Source organism: Musa acuminata, chromosome BXJ2-7 (assembly GCF_036884655.1).
Source record: "Musa acuminata AAA Group cultivar baxijiao chromosome BXJ2-7, Cavendish_Baxijiao_AAA, whole genome shotgun sequence".
Classification (NCBI taxonomy): domain Eukaryota; kingdom Viridiplantae; phylum Streptophyta; class Magnoliopsida; order Zingiberales; family Musaceae; genus Musa; species Musa acuminata.
Window position 1 is genome coordinate 32396846 of NC_088344.1, and position 8464 is coordinate 32405309.

At 40.2% G+C, this 8464-nt stretch overlaps 1 long non-coding RNA gene across 1 annotated transcript; it reads left to right on the forward strand.

The window, feature by feature from the left end:
* Nucleotides 1–98: 98 nt before the first annotated feature.
* LOC135617621 (uncharacterized) lies at nt 99–2781 on the forward strand. The gene is made up of 2 exons (XR_010488792.1): nt 99–496; nt 2547–2781. It is a non-coding gene; the product is annotated as an uncharacterized LOC135617621 (long non-coding RNA).
* Nucleotides 2782–8464: the final 5683 nt, after the last annotated feature.

Below are 8464 nucleotides of genomic sequence, written 5' to 3' on the forward strand. Positions count from 1 at the left end.
GCGTCCTTTTCTCCTTGAAGCATGCGAGAGATTAATTTCTACTATACAGAGGTCACGGATGACGTTGGAGGAACGGGCGAGATCCGATCCGACTGCCACTGGTGAAGCATCGATTCGGATTCGGATTCGGATTCGGATTCGAGTTTGATCCAATTAGGATTAGCTAAAATCGACGACAGGCTTAACGTATATGTAACGGATCGGGTTATAGTATTGATCGGGTTATCGGAGGACGAAAGCTTCGTCTCTTTCCCTAGCAGGTAGGTGGTCGAAACGAAAGGCAAGAAATATTAGTGCAACGAGCGGCTCCGGTGAACCCTTTATAGTAAGCTTTCCTGCGAAGAGTGCCTGCATAGGGTTTCTATTCGAGATCGAGAGAGACGGGTACGTCATCAATTCCTCACCACCAGAATGGAGAAGATGGGCGCCGCCGACGCACAGATCGAGGATCTCTTCGTCAGCAAGAAGCCCATCAAGAACCCTCTCGTCCCCATCGGTAAATCGCTCGTCTGTTTCCTTCCCCCGGTAGTTCCTCTTTTGCGAAAAAGGAATCTAATTTGACTGCCCACGCGAATTACTCGATGGGAAAAATTAGATTTTGTCGGTTTTGGTGGGTTTCCTGTCTCATTTATTTTTCTACTGGGAGATTAAAGAACCTCAAGGACTGGATTTGGGGGAAATTTCTGGTTTTGATTATGGATTCTATGGAGCGGTGAAGAGTTATTGGTGCATCAATCAAAACGTTAGGGTTCTCCATCACGATGGGTTGAATTGATAAGTTGATGTGTCGGCCTAGTCTTGCATTAGTTTTGGTTTTATATTTTCTTTTTGGTTCAAAATACCATTATATTGCCAATGTAGTTGTCTTTAATAATGGAGATAGCTGAATAAGGCCCTCTAAGAATATCTTTGGTCTTCGTATTAGACTGTTTTGTTTAGTAGGCGCAGTTATATGTAATTAATTATGTTGAGATGGGTAGTCAGTTTGTGTTGTACTATGTGCAATAGGTCTTCTTGGAGAACATGTTCCTTATCTTGAATCACCATAGTAAGTGAAATCTGTGTATCTGGTTGAGCTTTTAAAGAATGTTTCATCTGGTTTACGGTTTATTTGATGTCGTGCAATGTTTGCTTCTCATTATTTTATAATTAATGCCACTAGAAGGATAAGTAAAATTAGTTTTCCTTATGGTTATATTAAATTTTACAGAAGTAGTTTGTTCTTGAATAATGTAGCTCGAATGATTTTGAAGTAGTTGTGCAGAAGTTTAGAAATCTGTCACAGCAAGAGTTTACTAGCGCTTGTCATATGGTCGATAATGGGATGTTCTAGTCTTGAAATTGATTGTTATCATCAGAATCTTTTAGGACATGCATTATACATGTCTTTGACCTATAACCAAAGGCAGAAAAAAAAAATAAAAAAGTCCAGATGGTTATTTTCATCTCTTTTCTTAACCACCAATTTATTATGGGCCAGGATAAACTAGATCAGGCCACAGCTAGCCAGGTCATCTAAGAAGTTGGGACTTTGTCCAATCCGTCCAATCCTAGTCTCAAATGCTATCAGGCTGATCCAATCCCTTGATTCTTGTTTTTTGGGTTTTTTGTATATTCTTTAAAGGTTCAACTGTTGCAGATGCTAATTTGTGCGTAAATTTAATCAAGCAGAAATAAAGTTAGTTTTGGCTGATTTGCACGAGTGGTTCTTATTTTTAGCTGATCTTTGATTCGGAGGCTTCAAGTTAGTTTGAGGTCTAAATTCTCTCGAACTGTTTTAAACTCTCTTTCTATATATACACAGAGAAGGATGAGGGAGCAGGAGATGAACTATAATACACATAAAAGCATTTGTGGCCTCGATATTTTCCTTTCAAATTAATGAGGGAATACTTGGATAGGAAATCAGCACCATCAAATATAATCTGGTTGCTTTTACAATATTTTTCCAGTGCATTTATTAGATGACCTGATCCATCGTAAGCATCATTGGTGCGCAGCCAGCTGGGTATCAATAAGAGTGTTTTGTTGACTATAATGTGTAGCAATATTCTGACATCTTATTTGGATTGAACTAGAATATGTTGTGACTTAAACTGGATGTTTTAGCATATGTGAATTAAGTGATACGTTAGATAGCCCTGTCGGGTTCCTTAGTTTGCTTGATGATACACTTTTTCCTGAATGGTGGTATGATGATACCAGGAGACGAAAATTAGTATTGTTTTTCTGAGCAAAGTTTTGGATCAGAAGTACATTCCGTTGGTTTCTTAGACCCTAAGTTTGAACCATTATTAAGTTGTTTAGTCTGCATAAAGTATTTCTTGGTGTAATTTTGTCAATGGTTATGCTTGTGATGGCTCCACATGTCAGTTTCTCTGTTGTGGTTGTCCCTACTCCGCTGTAGAAGTTGAGTTGCCTACTCATTTCTGCCAACAATGATACATAAACTTTAAATAACATTATTGTTATCATTTTTTCTTTAAATTTAAATTGATTGAAGAAATTTTCAGGTGCACTTATGACTGCCGGTGTGCTTACGGCAGGTCTAGTTAGCTTCAGGCAAGGAAATTCTCAGCTGGGACAGAAGCTGATGAGGGCACGAGTTGTATTTCAAGGTGCAACAGTTGCATTGATGGTTGGCAGTGCTTACTACTATGGTGAGACCTTTAGGGGTTCTAAGAACAAAAATTAAATGATATAAAGATGGCTTGCAGTCATCTTTCATCTATGACTGAGTTTTTATTGGCATCAAAATAATTTATTACACGTTTTCTTTCACTTGGGAAAAGAGTGGTAGCTGACCAAATCTTCTGGAAAATATAGTGGCAATGAAATAATGCGCCAGTACTTTCGTGTTTGTATTATTTACACAATTGTATCAGAATGTATTATGTAATCATGTGATGGATCCATGTATGACATGAACATTTGGAAACATATTGGTTATAAATGGACACTTTGAGTCAAATATCAGGAATTACCATTGCAAGTAGGATTAAGGATGGATCTCAAACAAGGATATGAAGATGGAAGCAGGGTAGTCATATTATTTTTAGTTAAATAAGGTTTGGCAAGGGAATTCAATAGATGATAACCATACTGTCATGGCTGTCATGCAAGACTCCATATTAGGATGAACTTTGAAGAAATTTAGAACTTAGTGATACCTAATGGTAGTTGACCTCAAAAACCAAACTATCAGGAAATCTGCTTCAATGCAACAGAAAACTGCAGGAATTTAGAAGTGGGAAGAGAATTATTGTGTGTTTATGGCTTTTTAGACATGTTTCGAAAAGAAAGATTAGACAAATGAAGTGGTGACTAAGGATGACTAACCAAATTGGATCATGCAGCTTCTTCTTCAATGAATCTATCTCTACCACACCTTAGGCACGTTAAACTTTGCTTTTGTCAAGCTAGGGTTTGAAAGAAGAAGAAGAAGAAGAAGAAGAAGAAGAAGCCCTTAAAAAAATATACATGCTACTATCAAGCAAACACTTTTCTTCGAAAAATGGGAAAAATGAAAGCTGAAGACATTTTCTGATAAAATCGGTAAAAAGGGAATGCAAAAACATCTGTTAGTGGATAAGTAGTCTATAAATCCAACCCATACAAATCAAGCCATTTCAATGATCAAAGATGGAGGTATATGAATTCCTTTATTACCAAAGTATTTATGTGAAGATGGATTCTGCAATTTTGCTGCTTCCACATGCATGAAAAGTCTCCAGCTTGAGATCTTCAAGATGAGATCCACCGCTATGGAGAAGGGTTAGTAACAATGGCACACTGTCCATTTCCCAGTCCTTAATTCTTCTGATATATCCATCTGTTCAAGTGACAGTTTGGCAGGAAGAGTTGCAGCAGATCAAAGCCACAAGTGGGTGTTCGAGGAGCTCCAAGATCATGAGATCAATGCTTTGCTTAGGTGGAGCAACCTTGTTGATGATTCTGTGAGTGTGCCTCCGCCCACATGATCTATGTCTCTTCACGGTGCAAGCTTCTTTTTGGTGTGTCGAATTCCTCTCTCTCTCTCTCTCTCTTTCTTCCACAAAGCCTTGTGCTAATCCCTTCTCAGCCATACAGACTATAGCTTTTGATATTGGTTTCAATCTTTTGTCATCATGTTGCGTAGCAAACTTAATAATCCATCATCGAGCATATAGTTCTCACAGGATGTCCCAATTTAATTCTGATATCTTAATAATTAAAAACATAAATCTAATGTAATAGTTCATGAGTATACCTTTCTGCTCATGACAGTTGATTAAGATGGAACTGAGAGAAATCGTGATGCCATTTCTGAGTTGTGTCAACCTTTTCTATTCTTCTTCTTCTTCTTCCTCCTCCTGTGTATCTATAGGATGGTCTATCCTTCAAAGTAAATAACCCTTGTCCCACCTTGTTCTTCTTCATCAATTGATACTTGATTGAGAATTTTCTATCAAGAAACAACATTGTCACAGTATTGTAATTATGACTCTGTATCAATGTATTTTGAACCAGCATAGTGATCTTGACATTTTAAGATTGAGAAAGAGAATGTTCTTAATGCTCAGATTTTTTATGGCAGGCATATTACTTTTACTACATAAGGGTTGTCTGAGCTCCAAAGTTGGCAGTAATGGATGCTATCCTACATTTGGCAGCTAGTGCTGGTCCAAAGATGTTAAGCTTTCGGCTGTGGTGATGTTACAGAGAACCAAACCTCTTCTCAGGTCCAAAGCATTCGTCTCTTCATTCTTCTCATCAAAACTTTGGGAAAAACTTAGAACCTGCTGTGCAACAGACAATAAAACACATCCTTATCCTCCAAGTATGCATCTTATTATTCAACTGGAATGATGACATTAATTTTCTCCATCTCTCTAATTCCTTTACCCTCAAGACAAAGTATGGAATGACATGTTGTCATTGACAAAGTAGCATCATTGCATATGATTTCAATTCTCTGCCTGTCCTACTTGTATCTTCTAATGGTTCATTTAATATCGACTACTTGAATCTATAATTCCTTGAAATGGTTTGACATTGCCTTTATTATATGCCAACAGCTTTGTTTTCTTAGTCTTTCATTCATCTTCTTCCTTCATATAAAATTTGCAGATACAGCACACAGTAATATATAGTGAGAGAAGTACAAGACAGACCTCTTCAAGAAAATCTATAGCACATGAAGAATACTCAATAGAGAGAGAAGATGCAATTGACATGAACCAGCAAACTATCCACAAGTCATTCAATCATCAACTACACTGAAAACTTTCACATCACCAAAGCAACTGAAACAAGTTTTCGTATCATATTACCTTAACTCTACTAGTAAGAGAAGCAACAAGACCAAGTGTAACATAGAAGATACATGTGTGTCCATGCACATCTCATGGTAGGCACAACTTGGAAAGAGCCCTCAAGACATGCACTCGCAACCTCAGCTGGAGTATGTAGTCGGCGGTGCGCGAGAAGAGTTGCTCCGGCTGCAACCGCCGGCCGCCGGGCACGATACCTTGGAGCGTCCTCACCTTTCTCTGCACCGACGCGCGGGAAGCGCTCCGCCCTTTCCTTTGATGTCTCGTGCCGGAGATCCCGTGGCGCTTCGATCCATTCCTACGCCTCTTTGCCTTCTCTAATAGCCATGGCCTCTCCATTAGGAAAAAGACGACGGAGAGCAGCGTGAGGCGGAAGCCGAGATCAATGGAAAGAAGGATGAGACTGTAAACGAGGCGGAGGAGGAGGATATATAGATAAGCGAGGAGGAGTGACTGCGAAAAGCCATGCGAGCCACCTCGGGGGGTGGGGGGCCCGGTGGACAATGCTAAAGCATGGCGGCATTTTGTCGTCTAGCTGGAGGCGGGCCACGTCATGTCTTGCCCACGTGTCTGACAGCTCTGACACGTGGGACAGAGGGGGTGTAACATTCGATTCCCCTCATCAATAGGGTTTACGTGAGGATGTTTCCTACAGTACTGCATGCATGGGTGTCATCGTAATCCACCACGAAGAATCTGTAACTTGTTCCTCTAAGAAGAAGTAAGGGATAGAGAGTTCATCTTTGTTTCTGTAACAATCCATGTTTTTGATCTTTGCAACCATACAAACTCGTAGTATTCAACTTAAAGATTCTTTGCATGCAACTGCGAGAAGCTACACGAAATAAGTTGGCTGCTGACTTTGAGCACATGAAATTGACTTGTGCCCAATAGCAAAGTCTACCACCTATCACAAAAAGAATCTCAAAAGTCCAACTATGATCATGTCTGTCCTCGTTGATTCAACCCGTGGCATGTTTCTCATGGCAAAACATCTTAGGTGGCCACTAAACACAGCTCTCTTGCCTGAGCACAAACACCATGTTCGGCACCCCCTTGTGTTGCAGAAGATGGTGCAAAGCTACAAGTCTCATAATGAGACCTAAACCAATCAACATGCGTCAACTCTAAATGATCAGCAGTGTGAGGGGGACCATTAGGGGAGGAACATGGGAAGCTTAACTCGAGAAGAAGAGGATTAGGAAGTAAACAAAAGAGGCTTGTTGTGTCGTGAGGGACGTGTTGTTGGCTTTTAGTCTTAGCGGTGGGGGGGATTAGATTAGAACTGGGACTGCTTGCTTGCACATGGAAGCACATGACAAGTCTCTCCTCCTTCCATGTCCATTTCTCAGTTCCCGGTTGACAAGGGTGGCTTGTGGTGGGTGCCACGCTACACGAAAAGCTCAGAGTTATTCCCCCTTCTTCTCTCTCTTGATGGACCGAAGGTTTAGGTATTGAGCTACATTTACCATCGTTTCATGTCTCGTATGGGGTACCATTGCTTGAAAGATCAAGAGAGGGGAGATAGAGGGGTTTGATCTTTCCATGTGTGATAACTGTGCAACACAGTTGCAACTTCGTGCTCTCACATGCTCTCTCTCTCTCTCTCTTTCATGATGGCATGCTTTCTCTGAGCAGTATGAAAACCAGATCAGCACCTAATCATAGCACACATGCATGGTGGAAGAACATTTTGCTCTCATCACAAGCATGATGAAGGCTTTGCTTCTCCCCAAGCAAACTTTGGAGAGAAGTTAGTAGCTTTCCTATTCAATTGAGTTAGAGCTAGTAGTACCTGGTTTCTGTTGTTGCTTGGAAGTTGTCATAACCATGAGTGAGAGAGAGAGAGAGAGAGAGAGAGAGAGAGAGAGAGAGAGAGAGAGAGAAGAACCCTAGCTGTGGCACCATTGCACTTTGTTTAGTCCAAGTCTACAAGTTGCTTGGACAGCAATCTATTAGCAGTGGAGATGGTGTACAGTTTACAGTCCATTAGGTTTAGGCTGTTCATGGGGCAGAAGGGTTCTAAGGTGCATGTGCTCCTGGGCTAAACCTGGTGGGTGCAGATAATGATGCAGCACTCAGGGAAAGTTAATCATGTGGGAAGTTTCCATGAGAGAGAGAGAGAGAGAGAGAGAGAGAGAGAGAGAGAGAGAGAGAGAGAGAGAGAGAGAGAGAGATCATATGGCTGTGGGTCTGAAACCCAGAGATGATAAGAGACACCACTCACAAGATGGGGACACTAGTTGAGTTGGATGGCATGTAGAAGGTCTCAATTGGTGGACTTAAATCATCCACTTATTCTAAGAAGAAGAAGATGATGAAGAAGAAGAAGAAGAAAGCATGGGTTGGGCTGACCAAAGCTTTCTTGACCCAAACTACCATTATCCTTATGTCCAAACTCACAACTCATGATCTTCTAATTCTATTTCTGTTTCTTATAAACTTAACTGTGACCAATTGGAGCAAATTCCGAATTAGTTCGAAATTTTCTTTAGAAATTCTTTGATCTTTGATTATTCCTATCAGAAATAAGTTGTTCCTTTCCAAAACCTGATCATGTTACAATTTGTATCTCTTGCTTGCACTATATTTCATTTTTCACATCATAGATATATATATAAGATTATGCAAGGATCATAATCTAAGAATGATTTCCATAATAAGACCACCACAGAATTAAGAGAGAGCATTTCTTTAGCAAACTATTCCTTGCACAAAAAGAGATCCCCTCACTGCCTGAATACTCTTGCAGTGCTTGTCTTTTCAGGTTCATTCTGCAGCAAAGATGTCTCGGCTTCTATCAGCAATTTAGCACGCAACCTTATAATGGACAAATTCTTCCACATCTATTTTCTGGTTGTTAATAACCTGTGTGTCAGATTTTTCTTTTTCTGGGGAGATCCATCAGACAAGGAATTCATAGTCTGACATCTTTAAGGTACTTGTGCAGTACAATCTTAATGCATTTATACAGATATTTCACTCTCATGACCAAAAGAAAAGGTAGATGTTCTGCATCCTCTTCCTGTTCATGTTCAGATGCATGATGATGCACACATTACAGTCTAACTAGAAACCACTACATCAGGTTACTTTCCATTCAGTGTGGCCTGATCACCTTCTTCCATGCTTGGACTAAACTTGGGTCACAT